The sequence below is a fragment of the Lolium perenne genome, chromosome 2 (assembly GCF_019359855.2).
Source record: "Lolium perenne isolate Kyuss_39 chromosome 2, Kyuss_2.0, whole genome shotgun sequence".
In the NCBI taxonomy this organism is placed as follows: Eukaryota; Viridiplantae; Streptophyta; class Magnoliopsida; order Poales; family Poaceae; genus Lolium; species Lolium perenne.
The window spans coordinates 161,083,659-161,097,728 of record NC_067245.2 but is presented as its reverse complement, the minus strand read 5'-3'; positions in this window follow the sequence as shown (position 1 = coordinate 161,097,728).

The following is a 14,070-nucleotide window of genomic DNA, read 5'->3' as shown; positions in this document are numbered from 1 at the left end:
AGCGACAATCAAGAGAGAAGTAACTTTCATAATCATGCTTGCGGCAAAATAAATTAATGGAGGCATAAAAGTGATACAAGAACTCTGAGGTGAAGTAAATCATCGAGGCTTAATTGACTTTGGTTCAGTCATATGCATGCGTGAGCATGTGCCAAGTTGATTCAAATGAATTATTCAGAGGAGGATACCACAATGTCATATCTATCTATGAATAAAGTAATGCAAGCAAATATTTATGACATGCTACTCATATTAATAAATTGGAGCTAATCATGAGAGATCATGAACTACTAGACTTTCTTAAATGACATATACCTCACATGAACCAACTAAGCACGCTCACATGGATGAGTATATGTACAAAAATGAAAACAAATAGAGTTCATACCAGCCTCTCACCACAGTCAGATTGTTGTAGATCGTCATTATTGCCTTTTCACTTGTGTAGCTTGAATAATATGGAATGAAAACCAAGCTCCAACCACCGAAGACCATTGAACTCCATAATGAACTTTACAAAAACAAAGACGAACAGCAAATATTTTTGGTGTTTTCGAATTAGAAACAAGAACAAAAGGAAACAAGCAAACAAAGCAAAATCTTTTTGGATTTTCTTATAGCAAACCAACGATAGCAAATAAAGCAAAATGGGAATAAGAAACCAAGAGAAACAAATGGCGAAGAGAAACAACAGAAATATTTTTGGTCTTTTTGTGTTTTAGGAAAGAAACAAAGCAAAAACAAGAGAATGAAAACTAGAAGAAACACAGAAAAGCAGGATGGCAGAAATCTGCCAAAACCTGACAGCAGTACAGAAATTGATTTTTACAAAAATCTTCCGTTGCTCAGTTCGAAAAGTGCTCAACTAATGAAAGTTAGATAACAACCTGGGGAACATGCACAAAAATTTGCAACTCAAAATAACGTTCTGGCTGAGCGCACGAATTTTTTTTAGTAACAGTCCAGAATCTGTTTTCAGGCAGCACTTCCCCAAATATCATCTCCCCCTTATTAGAAAACCACTTAAAGAAACTAAACAAGTATGTACAAGTATCCAGCAACCATAATATGCAAAGAATGAGTGATGCCGGTATACCTCCCCCCAAGCTTAGGCTTTTGGCCTAAGTGGAGATCAATCCCATGGTGCCCATGAAGTAGCACCTCCGTAGTACGACGAAGATGGGTCATATTCCGGGTATGTGCTGGAAGAAGCACCCGGATACGTGACGGTGTAGTCGTAGGAGGGCTTGGCGTCCTCGGAGTCATGCTGCTGGTGGAAGCCTTGTATCTTCATTTGCTCATCCACCTCCTCCTTAGAGCGCGACCATGGTTTCCTGTCAACACTGAACAAATCTGGCTGGGGCAATGGAACTTCCCTCTCTTCCCCGTCAGCAAACAACATTCTATAGACAATATTATCTGAACTAGAGTCGGTTGTGACAAATTGAAGACTCTTCATAGCAGCAATATCAAGCCTTATAGGAGTTAACTTCACATCAGTAGGGTCAAGAGGAAGTTCTAGATATGCTAAAATGTGTGATGCAATGATTCCTCCAAAAATAGGCCCCTTGTTAGACAAGCGGCGAGCAACAAGAGCACCAAGATGATAAGGCGTGTCCCTAGTGAGTGCAGCATTTAAGAAAGCAAGATGATAGCTAGATATATTACTAGTGTTCTCCCTACCAAGAATGCTAGTAGCAATGTAATAAGCAAAATACATAATGGCGGGGAGTTGAATGTTTCTTATCTTGCCACGCTGAATGGTGCGACAATCATCATTGGTGATCTCTCGATAGAGCTCAAGCAAAACCCTGGGATTGTCCTCAATCCTCTTCGATGTACCTACAGGGGCAATATCCAATGCAGCACAAAAATCTTCTAACTTCATAGTAATAGGTTTACCATAGATCTTGAATGCAACTGTCGGGCGAAAGTGCTTGTTGTTGAACTTGAATCTCTCCACAAAGATTTTAGTGAGCGTGTAGTATTGCTCACTCTCATCTCCCATGTAGGTGGTTAAGCTTGCCTTACCGACGAGGGTCAAGAAATCATCCAACAAACCTGCATTTCTCAAAAAGTCATAACATGGGAAGGATGAAGCGTTAGGGACTCCATTGTCCTCTTCGGGTGCGAAGCTTGGTGCGATGAGGTCCTCATTATAGGATTGCCTGAATCGGGTGGATGACCTTGAGGGCCTCCCCGTGCTCGTTGTCTCTCTTTCAAACACTTCTCCAAAGTTGTGGTTATCCATCTTCCTTTTCTGAAATTTTTCGACAAACATTATAAAACTTGATTTGGTGACATAAAATTGAGGAAAACTACCATAGGGACTTGCTAGAGTACTAATCATGCATCAAAACTAGTTTTTACCACATAGAACAAGCATGCAAGCTCACTAAACATGTTACCTACAGCAGCAAAATATTCAAGATATACTCCACCAAACAAAATTCTACTTGGATAATCGGAGGAGTCACATACCGGAGAGCAAATGTGTCAAATTTCAGACAGAAATCTGGGCTGAGCAAAGAGATCGAGAAATCTTGAGCTCTTGAGCAAAAACGTGAGTGAGAGGAACCTGGTGCGAGTTTTTTCGGGAGAGAGAAGAAAGTAGGAGGAAGAGACGATGTAGTGGGGCAAGGAGGGGCCCACACGCCAGGGTGGCGCGCCCCCCTTGCTGGCCGCGCCGGCCTGTGGGGTGCCACCCTGGGGTGCCCCACTGGTCATCCCCAGGTGTTCCCAGGTGCCTCGTCGAAAAATAGGACCAGTGGTATAATTTTTGTGAATTTTTGAAAACTTTTAAAAATGCACATTTCTGGGTGTTAAATTTATTATTACTGGGCAAAAAAAGATTTTGAAATCTCTAATTAACTAAAGAACTTTGCAAAACAAAAATGCTACAGCAAGTAGATCAAGTGGAGGAAGAAAGAGATGTTGTTTAGCTCTTCTATGCATATAAAATGAATTTGTTAACAAGGGTGATCAAGTCTTGCCACCAAATAAATTTTACACATCATAAGAAGAATTAAACCTCAAATCAATCATGTTACCTTGAATTGTATTGACATTGATCCAATCATAATATTTTGATATCCTTGTTCAGGCTCATATATAGGACAATCAATGGTTCCCACTTTGATAGTTCTCACATTAGAAATTGTATTAACTCCACATGCTTTCTCAATCCTCTTGGGAAAATAAACGGTATGCTCCTTGTCATCAACATTGAAAGTAACCTTTTCTTTATTGCAATCAATAACAGCCCCTGCGGTGTTGAGAAAAGGTCTCCCAAGAATAATAGACATATTATCATCTTCAGGCATTTCCAACACAACAAAATCAGTTAATATCAAGCAGTTATTAGTAACTTGAACAGGAACATCCTCACATATACCAACAGGAATAGCAGTAGATTTATCAGCCATTTGCAAAGATATATCAGTCGGTATCAACTTATCTAAATAAAGTCGCTTATAAAGAGAGAAAGGCATAACACTAACACCCGCTCCCAAATCACATAGAGCAGTTCTAACATAATTATTCTTAATAGAACAAGGAATAGTCGGTATACCTGGGTCGCCAAGCTTCTTTGGAACCTTACCATTGAAAGAATAATTAGCAAGCATAGTGGAAATCTCCTCATTAGGAATTTTCCTTTTGTTAGAGATAATATCTTTCATATACATTGAATAAGGAGGCAATTTAATAGCATCAGTCAAAGGGATTTGCAGGAATAAAGGTTTCATCCAATCACAAAATTTATTATAGTGTTCTTCTTCCTTTGATTTTAGTTTCTTAGCAGGAAAAGGCATTTGCTTTTGAACCCAAGGTTCTCTTTCATTACCATGTTTCTTAGCAATAAAATCTTCTTTAGTATACTTTTTATTTTTAGCATGCTTTTCAGGTTCATCTTCAACCTCTTCTTTATCAGAAGCATCATTCTTATCGTTGTCTTTATCATGTTCATTACCACTTTCAGTTTCAGCATCAGAAATAGAAATAATATTAGGATCATTAACAGGCTCAGAGGATTCTACAACAGTTTTATGTTTCTTCTTCTTTTTCTTAGATGGAGCACTAGTTTCAGTTCGTTGAGAATCATGTTCAACTCTTTTGGGATGCCCCTCAGGATATAGAGGATCCTGAGTAGAAACACCACCTCTAGTTCTTACTTCATAAGCATGTTTTTCTTTAGAACTATTTTCCAACAAGTCATTTTGAACTTTAGTGAGTTGATCAATTTGAGTTTGAACCATATGAAAATGTTTAACAAGCATCTTAACATCATTGGAGGTTCTCTCCACAATACCATGCAATTCACTAATAGCTCGAGAGTTTTCCATTAAATGATTCTCTACTCTCATATTAAAATTATTTTGCTTAACAATATAATTATCAAACTCATCTAAGCATTGTGCAGGAGGTTTTGAATACGGAATATCTTCTCTAGTAAAGCGTTGAAGAGAGTGTACCTCAATCATGGATGAAGGGGGAGTTATCTTACATAAATCTTCTATGGGAGGTAAATTCTTCACATCTTCGGATTTAATACCCTTCTCTTTAAGAGATTTCTTGGCTTCCCTCATATCTTCATCATTTAATTTAATCACACCCCTCTTCTTCAATATCGGTGTCGGGGTTGGTTCAGGTGTAGACCAATCATCATGATTCCGGCCTTTTTAGCCAATAATTCTTCAGCTTCGTCTGGAGTTCTTTTCCTGAAAACACAACCAGCACAACTATCCAGGTATGCCCTAGACTCAATGGTTAGTCCACTATAGAATATATCAAGTAAATCATGCTTTTCCAAATCATGTTCAGGCCGAGCTCTAATAAGAGAGCAAAATCTCGCCCAAGCCTCAGGCAATTTCTCTCCATCTTCCTGGTCAAAATTATAAATTCTCTGCAAAGCAATATGTTGAGCACTAGCAGGAAAGTATTTCTGGAAGAAAATATCAAGCAATTCTTTTGGACTATTAATAGAATCAGGTGGCAAACTATTATACCAAGTTTTAGCATCATCCTTTATCGAGAATGGAAAAAATTTAGCAACAAAATAAGTACACTTCTTAACATCATCAGAAAACAAGCTACTCAGAGTAGATAGCTCAATCATGTGTTCTACATCACTTTCTTTTTCAGTACCACAAAAAGGTGTTTTCTCAACAATAGCTATATGAGATAGATCAAGAGAAAAATCATAATCTTTATCCTTAATGTTTATAGGAGATGTGGCAAATTTAGGATCAGGAGACAGTTTATATCTAACAGTATGTTCTGCAAGTAACTTTTAAATTTTTCTTGCATCAGTAGTAGCATTGCATTTTTCAATAAAATCATCATCAAGTTCCACATAATATTCATCAAGATCATCACTAGAGTATTCAAAAGACTCAGGTGAATTAACAGGTGTAGCAGCATTTTCATTAGGAGTTTCAGTATTTTCAATTTGTCTAGACCTAGCAATTGTAGCATCTAGAAAAGATCCTAACGAACCATCATTATCAAGCACAGTAGAAGCATCATCAAAATTATAAGAGGAATTTTTAGATTCAGCAGAAGTACCAGCATTTGAAGCTTGTGGTGGTGAAACAAGTTTACTTATCACAGATGGTGAATCAAGAGCAGCAGAGGTACTCAAAGTTGTACATTTTCTTGTAGTGGATGGTAATATGGCGACCTTAGTATCGCGAGGTTTACCCATGATGGAGAATTTGCAGCGAACAATATCAATCCAAGTGAACTTCCAAATAAAGCTATGCTCCCCGGCAACGGCGCCAGAAAATAGTCTTGATGACCCACAAGTATAGGGGATCGCAACAGTCTTCGCGGGAAGTAAAACCCAATTTATTGATTCGACACAAGGGGAGACAAAGAATACTTGAAAGCCTTAACAGCGGAGTTGTCAATTCAGCTGCACCTGGAAACAGACTTGCTCGCAAGAGTTTATCAGTAGTAACAGTTTTATAGCAGTAGCAGTAGTGAAATAAGAACAGCAGAGTAACAAAGACAGCAGTAGTGATTATAGTAAACAGCAGGATTAAAATACTGTAGGCACAGGGATGGATGACGGGCGTTGCATGGATGAGAGAAACTCATGTAACAATCAAAGCAGGGCATTTGCAGATAATAATAAAACGGTATCCAAGTACTAATCAATCAATAGGCATGTGTTCCATATATAGTCGTACGTGCTCGCAATGAGAAACTTGCACAACATCTTTTGTCCTACCAGCCGGTGGCAGCCGGGCCTCTAGGGAATCTACTGGATATTAAGGTACTCCTTTTAATAGAGTACCGGAGCAAAGCATTAACACTCCGTGAACACATGTGATCCTCACATCACCGCCTTCCCCTCCGGTTGTCCCAATTTCTGTCACTTTGGGGCCTCGGGTTCCGGACAGCAACATGTGTATACAACTTGCAGGTAAGATCATAAACAACGAATATCTTCATGAAACAATAACATGTTCAGATCTGAGATCATGGCACTCGGGCCCTAGTGACAAGCATTAAGCATAACAAGTTGCAACAATATCATAAAAGTACCAACAACGGATACTAGGCACTATGCCGTAACAATCTTATGCTATTACATGACCAATCTCATCCAATCCCTACCATCCCCTTCAGCCTACAGCGGGGGAATTACTCACACATGGATGGGGGAAACATGGCTGGTCGATGGAGAGGCATCGGTGAAGATGATGGCGATCATCTCCTCCAATTCCCCGTCCCGACGAGGTGCCAGAACGGAGTTTCTGGTCCCGAGACGGAGTTTCGCGATGGTGGCGGCGTACTGGATGGTTTCTGGCGACTTCGACTATCCCCCCGTGCGTTTTTAGGTCGAAGGCGTTAAGTAGTCCAAAGGAGGGCGTCGGAGGCCAGCCGAGGGGGCCACACGCTAGGGCCGCGCGCCCCCCTCCTGGGCCGCGCCGGCCTAGTGTGTGGGGCCCTCGGGCCTCCACCTGGCTTGCCCTTCTGGCTCCGTCAATCTTCTGGAAAAATAAGACCTTTCGCATAAATTCCGAGGATTTTCCTGAAAGTTGGATTTCTGCACAAAAACGAGACACCAGAGCAATTGTGCTGAAAACAGCGTTACTCCGTGTTAGTTGTATCCAAAATACACAAATTAGAGGCAAAACAATAGCAAAAGTGTTCGGGAAAGTAGATACGTTTTGGACGTATCACTCTCCTGTTGGATAAAGAACTCAAATTCATTGGGCAAGTGTGCAAAAGCACACCTCAAAGGCGTATTCCCAAGTTCTAATAAACACCCCACACTATCACCGTGAGCATTCATAGGAGGTACTAACACACCACAATTCATAAGGGAGTTACACACGGCGCACACACTGTCACTATTACACCGAGGTCACAGTAACTCCAAAGTTCACATAATAAAACACTTGAATAGCATATGACATCTAGATTGCAAAGCCTATGATCTGATGAACAAATAAATGCTACTCTCAAACACTCTCTTGTTGGATAACAAACACCATTCATTGTGTAGGGCTACAAGAGCTCCCTCAAGCCGGAGTAAACAAGCTCCACAACTTCATAAAGGAAACACACACGATGCACACACTGTCACCATTACACCGTGGATAGTGAATCTGGAGTTCATATTTAAAGTAACCTCTAGAGTGCATAATAGACAAGAGTAACATCTACATATTCATAAAGATCACACCATGGGAGAGAGAGATGAACCACATAGCTACCGGTAGAGCCCTTAGCCTCGGGGGATAACTACTCCCTCCTCATCATGGGAGACAGCAACGGCGATGAAGATGGCGGTGGTGTCGATGGAGATGACTCCGGGGGCAATTCCCCGTCCCGGCGGCGTGCCAGAACAGAGACTTCTGTCCCCCGAAACTTGTCTTCGCGATGGCGGCGGCTACGGAACTCTTCGTGGAATATGACTTGATTTCTTAGGGTTTTCGCGACGGGGAGAATATATAGGCGAAGGGGCAGCATCGGGGGAGCCGGGGGGCTCCCTCCCCATAGGTCGGCGCGGCCAGGGGGCCACCCGCGCCGCCATAGGGTGTGGGTCCCCTGCTGCCCTTCCTTGACTCCTCTTCAGTGTTCTGGAAGACTCTATGGAAAATAGGGTCGTTGGCTTTTGTTTCGTCCAATTCCGAGAATATTTCCTGTGTAGAATTTCTGAAACCAAAAACAACAGAAAACAGGAACTGGCGCTTCGGCATCTTGTTAATAGGTTAGTTCCAGAAAATGATTAAAAATGATATAAAGTGTATATAAAACATGTGAGTATTGTAATATAACTAGCATGGAACATAAGAAATTATAGATACGTTTGAGACGTATCAAGCCTCTCCGTCCTAGGACTTTCGCCTTTGAATTTCTTTGGCAACGTCAAATGGCGCAAGACCAAATTCCTGGGCATCCGAAGACTCGTCCTTGATGTAAAGCCACCTTTTGCGCCAGCCTTGGACGGAGTCGGCGAACTTCACATCAAAGTATCCGACTTTGGGACGGAAACAAATGCAGACACCACCTACGTTGTAGATGATGTTTTTCGAGTTGTTGCGGTGGAGGTAGAAGATACGTTTCCAGAGGCCCCAGTGAGGGTGGATGCCCAGGAAACATTCACTGAGTGTGATGAAAATGGAGGTGTGGAGGAGAGAATTTGGGGTCAGCTGGTGCAGTTGGATCCCGTAGATAAAGAGAAGGCCACGAAGAAATTCGTGAACAGGAACGGAAAGGCCACGAATGAGGAAATCGACAAAGGTTACCCGAAAACCGATAGGAGGATGAGGAGTAATCTCGTCTCCGGGCGTCTTCATGGCCTCCTTGTTGAGCAGGCCCTTTTTCTTCAGCATCTTGTGGTCCTGCGCGGAGAGCTTCGACCTCTCCCAGCTAGAGATCTTGGCCTTCTCCACGAGTTCTTCGGTGCCCGGGGAACGGTTCTTGCACTGCTTGGAGCATGGAGCCTTGGCAGAAAGCTCGGTGGAGAAATGAGGGAGAAGAAGCAGAGTGCGTGCGCGAGGAGCTCGAGGAGGAAGAATGGCAGAGAGAGGAGTTGTGCGGCGTAGCGAAGGGGATGAATGAGGACAAGGGTCCAATTTATAGGAAGAATATGATGTGTTCGACCGTCGGATGAGGAGAGAAGAGTTCGGAACCCTACGCGTGTCCAAAGGGCAGAATGGTCTTACCACTTCAATTTTACTGGAGGGAAGTTACTGCGCGCGTCTGATACGTCTCAAACGTATCTATAATTTCTTATGTTCCATGCTAGTTTTATGACAATACTCACATGTTTTATATACACTTTACATCATTTTGATGCATTTTCCGGTACTAACCTATTAACAAGATGCCGAAGCGCCAGTTCCTGTTTTCTGCTGTTTTTGGTTTCAGAAATCCTACACAGGAAATATTCTCGGAATTGGACGAAACAAAAGCCCACGGTCTTATTTTCCACGGAGCCTTCCAGAACACCGAAGAGGAGACGAAGAGGGGCCACGAGGCGGCCACACCATAGGGGGGCGCAGCCCCACCCCTGGCCGTGCCGGCATATTGGGTGGGCCCCTCGGGCGCCCCCCCGACTCTGCCCCTTCGCCTATTTATTCCTTCCGTCGCGAAAACCCTAGTACCGAGAGCCACGTACGAGAAAAGTTCCAGAGACGCCGCCGCCATCAACCCTACCTCGGGGGGTTCTGAAGATCGCCTCCGGCACCCTGCCGGAGAGGGGAATCGTCACCGGAGGGCTCTACATCACCATGCTCGCCTCCGGACTGATGCGTGAGTAGTTCATCCTTATACTATGGGTCCATAGCAGTAGCTAGATGGTTGTCTTCTCCTCTTGTGGTATCATGTTTAGATCTTGTGAGCTGCCTATCATGATCAAGATCATCTATTTGTAATGCTACATGTTGCGTTTGTTGGGATCCGATGAATATGAAATACTATGTCAAGTTGATTATCGATCTATCATATATGTGTTATTTATGTTCTTGCATGCTCTCCGTTGCTTGTAGAGGCTCTGGCCAAGTTGATACTTGTGACTCCAAGAGGGTGTATTTATGCTCGATAGTGGGTTCATGTCTCCATTGAATCTGGGGGAGTGACAGCAACCCCTAAGGTTGTGGATGTGCTGTTGCCACTAGGGATAAAACATCAATGCTTTGTCTAAGGATATTTGTATTGTTTACATTACGCACAGTACTTAATGCAATTGTCTATTGTTTGCAACTTAATACTGGAAGGGGCGCGGATGCTAACCCGAAGGTGGACTTTTTAGGCATAGATGCATGCTGGATAGCGGTCTATGTTCTTTGTCGTAATGCCCTAAGTAAATCTCATAGTAGTCATCATGGTATGTATGTGCATTGTTATGCCCTCTCTATTTGTCAATTGCCCAACTGTAATTTCTTCACCCAACATGCTATTTATCTTATTGGAGAGACACCACTAGTGAACTGTGAACCCCGGTACATTCTTTTACATCTGAAATACAACCTAGTCCAATCATTGTTCTCTGTTGTTCTTTGCAAACAAACAACATTCTCCACACCATACGTTTAATCCTTTGTTTTACAGCAAGCCGGTGAGATTGACAACCTCACTGTTAAGTTGGGGCAAAGTATTTTGATTGTGTTGTGCAGGTTCCACGTTGGCGCCGGAATCCCTGGTGTTGCGCCGCACTACACTCCTTCACCAACAACCTTCACGTGGCCATCATCTCCTACTGGTTCGTGATGTCTACGCCCCCTCCTTTTCCTGTAGACAGTGTTGGGCCTCCAAGAGCAGAGGTTTGTAGAACAGCAGCAAGTTTCCCTTAAGTGGATCACCCAAGGTTTATCGAACTCAGGGAGGAAGAGGTCAAAGATATCCCTCTCATGCAACCCTGCAACCACAAAGCAAGAAGTCTCTTGTGTCCCCAACACACCAAATAGGTGCACTAGTTCGGCGAAGAGATAGTGAAATACAGGTGGTATGAATAAGTAGCAACGGCACCAGAAAAGTGCTTTGCCCAGGACAGTAAACAAGCAGTAGTAACGCAGCAGTAGTAACACAGTAAAATAGTAAACAAGCAGCGATAGCAGTATTTAGGAACAAGGCCTAGGGATCAGACTTTCACTAGTGGACACTCTCAACATTGATCACATAACAGAATAGATAAAAGCATACTCTACACTCTTGTTGGATGATGAACACCATTGCGTAGGATTACACGAACCCTCAATGCCGGAGTTAACAAGCTCCACAATTCAATGTTCATATTTAAATAACCTTAGAGTGCATGAAAGATCAACACGACTAAACCAAGTACTAACATAGCATGCACACTGTCACCTTCACGCTATGTAGGAGGAATAGATCACATCAATATCATCATAGCAATAGTTAACTTTGTAATCTACAAGAGATCACAATCATAGCATAAACCAAGTACTAACACGGATGCACACACTATCACCATTACACCGTGCAGGAGGAATAAAACTACTTTAATAACATCACTAGAGTAGCACATAGATAAATTGTGATACAAAACACATTGCACTCATAAAGTGATATAAATAAGCACTTCACTATGCCATTCATAACAGTGAATAAGTATTCTGTGAAATATAGCCTAAGAGACCCACACGGTGCACACACTGTCACCTTTACACACGTGGGACAAGGAGTCTCCGGAGATCACATAAGTAAAATTCACTTGACTAGCATAATGACATATAGATTACAAGCATCATCATATGAATCTCAATCATGTAAGGCAGCTCATGAGATTATTGTATTGAAGTACATAAGGAGAGAGATGAACCACATAGCTACCGGTACAGCCTCGAGCCTCGATGGAGAACTACTCCCTCCTCATGGGAGACAGCAGCGTTGATGGAGATGGCGGTGGTGTCGATGGAGGAGCCTTCCGGGGGCACTTCCCCGTCCCGGCGGCGTGCCGGAACAGAGACTCCTGTCCCCCAGATCTTGGCTTCGCGATGGCGGCGGCTCTGGAAGGTTTCTCGTACCGTGGCTTTTCCGTGTCGAGGTTTTAGGTCAGGGACCTTTTTATAGGCAAAGAGGCGGAGTCGGAGGGGCGACGAGGCGGTGACACACTAGGGGGGTGCGGCCAGGGCCCAGGCCGCGCCGCCCTATCATCTGGGGCCCACAGGGCCCCCCTCTGGCGACTCTCGGGTGTTCTGGAAGCTTCGTGGAAAAATAGGATGCTGGGCCTTGATTTCGTCCGATTCCGAGAATATTTCCTTACTAGGATTTCTGGAACCAAAAACAGCAGAAAACAGCAACTGGCACTTCGGCATCTCGTCAATAGGTTAGTTCCGGAAAACGCATAAATATGACATATAATGTGTACAAAACATGTAGATATCATCAATAATGTGGGATGGAACATAAGAAATTATCGACACGTCGGAGACGTATCAGCATCCCCAAGCTTAGTTCCTGCTCGTCCCGAGCAGGTAAACGATAACAAAGATAATTTCTGGAGTGACATGCCATCATAAACTTGATCATATTGTATACATATGTAATGAATGCAGCGATCAAAACAATGTATATGACATGAGTAAACAAGTGAATCATACAGCAAAGACTTTTCATGAATAGTATTTAAAGACAAGCATCAATAAGTCTTGCATAAGAGTTAACTCATAAAGCAATAATTCATAGTAAAGCATTGAAGCAACACAATGGAAGATTAAGTTTCAGCGGTTGCTTTCAACTTGTAACAAGTATATCTCATGGATATTGTCAATGTAAAGTAATATAACAAGTGCAATATGCAAGTATGTAGGAATCAATGCACAGTTCACACAAGTGTTTGCTTCTTGAGATGGAGAGAAATAGGTGAACTGACTCAACATAAAAGTAGAAGAAAGGCCCTTCGCAGAGGGAAGCATTGATTGCTATATTTGTGCTAGAGCTTTGGTTTTGAAAACATAAAGAGAGCATAAAAGTAAAATTTTGAGAGGTGTTTGTTGTTGTCAACGAATGGTAGTGGGCACTCTAACTACCTTATCAACCAGACTTTCAAGAGCGGCTCCCATGAAGGACGTTATCTCTACCAGCAAGGTAGGTCATCCCTCTTCTCTTTTGTTTACACATGTACTTTAGTTTAGTTTTTCTTTATTTATGGATGACACTCCTCCCAACCTTTTGCTTACACAAGCCATGGCTAACCGAATCCTCGGGTGCCTTCCAACATTCACATACCATGGAGGAGTTTCTATTTGCAAAATTAAGTTGCTTACTGATAGATTAGAGCAAAACATGTGAAGAGAATTATTAATGCAAGTTAATTAATCGCGGCTGGGAACCCCATTGCCAGCTCTTCTTGCAAAATTATTGGATAAGCGGATGTGCCACTAGTCCATTGTGAAAGTCTGTCAAAAGTAAATGACAAGATCGAAAGATAAAACACCACATACTTCCTCATGAGCTATAAAACATTGACACAAATAAGAGGTGATAAATTTCGAATTATTTAAAGGTAGCACTCAAGCAATTTACTTTGGAATGGCGGAGAAATACCATGTAGTAGGTAGGTATGGTGGACACAAATGGCATAGTGGTTGGCTCAAGGATTTTGGATGCATGAGAAGTATTCCCTCTCGATACAAGGTTTAGGCTAGCAAGGTTATTTGAAACAAACACAAGGATGAAGCGGTGCAGCAAAACTCACATAAAAGACATAATGAAAACATTATAAAACTCTACACCGTCTTCCTTGTTGTTCAAACTCAATACTAGAAATTATCTAGACTTTAGAGAGACCAAATATGCAAACCAAATTTTAGCATGCTCTATGTATTTCTTCATTAATAGGTGCAAAGTATATGATGCAAGAGATTAAACATGAGCACAACAATTGCCAAGTATCACATTACCCAAGACATTATAGCAATTACTACATGTATCATTTTCCAATTCCAACCATATAACAATTTAACGAAGAAGAAACTTCGCCATGAATACTATGAGTAGAAACTAAGGACATACTTGTCCATATGCAACAGCGGAGCGTGTCTCTCTCCCACACAAGCATTTATTCAAACAAAACAAAAACAAAAACAA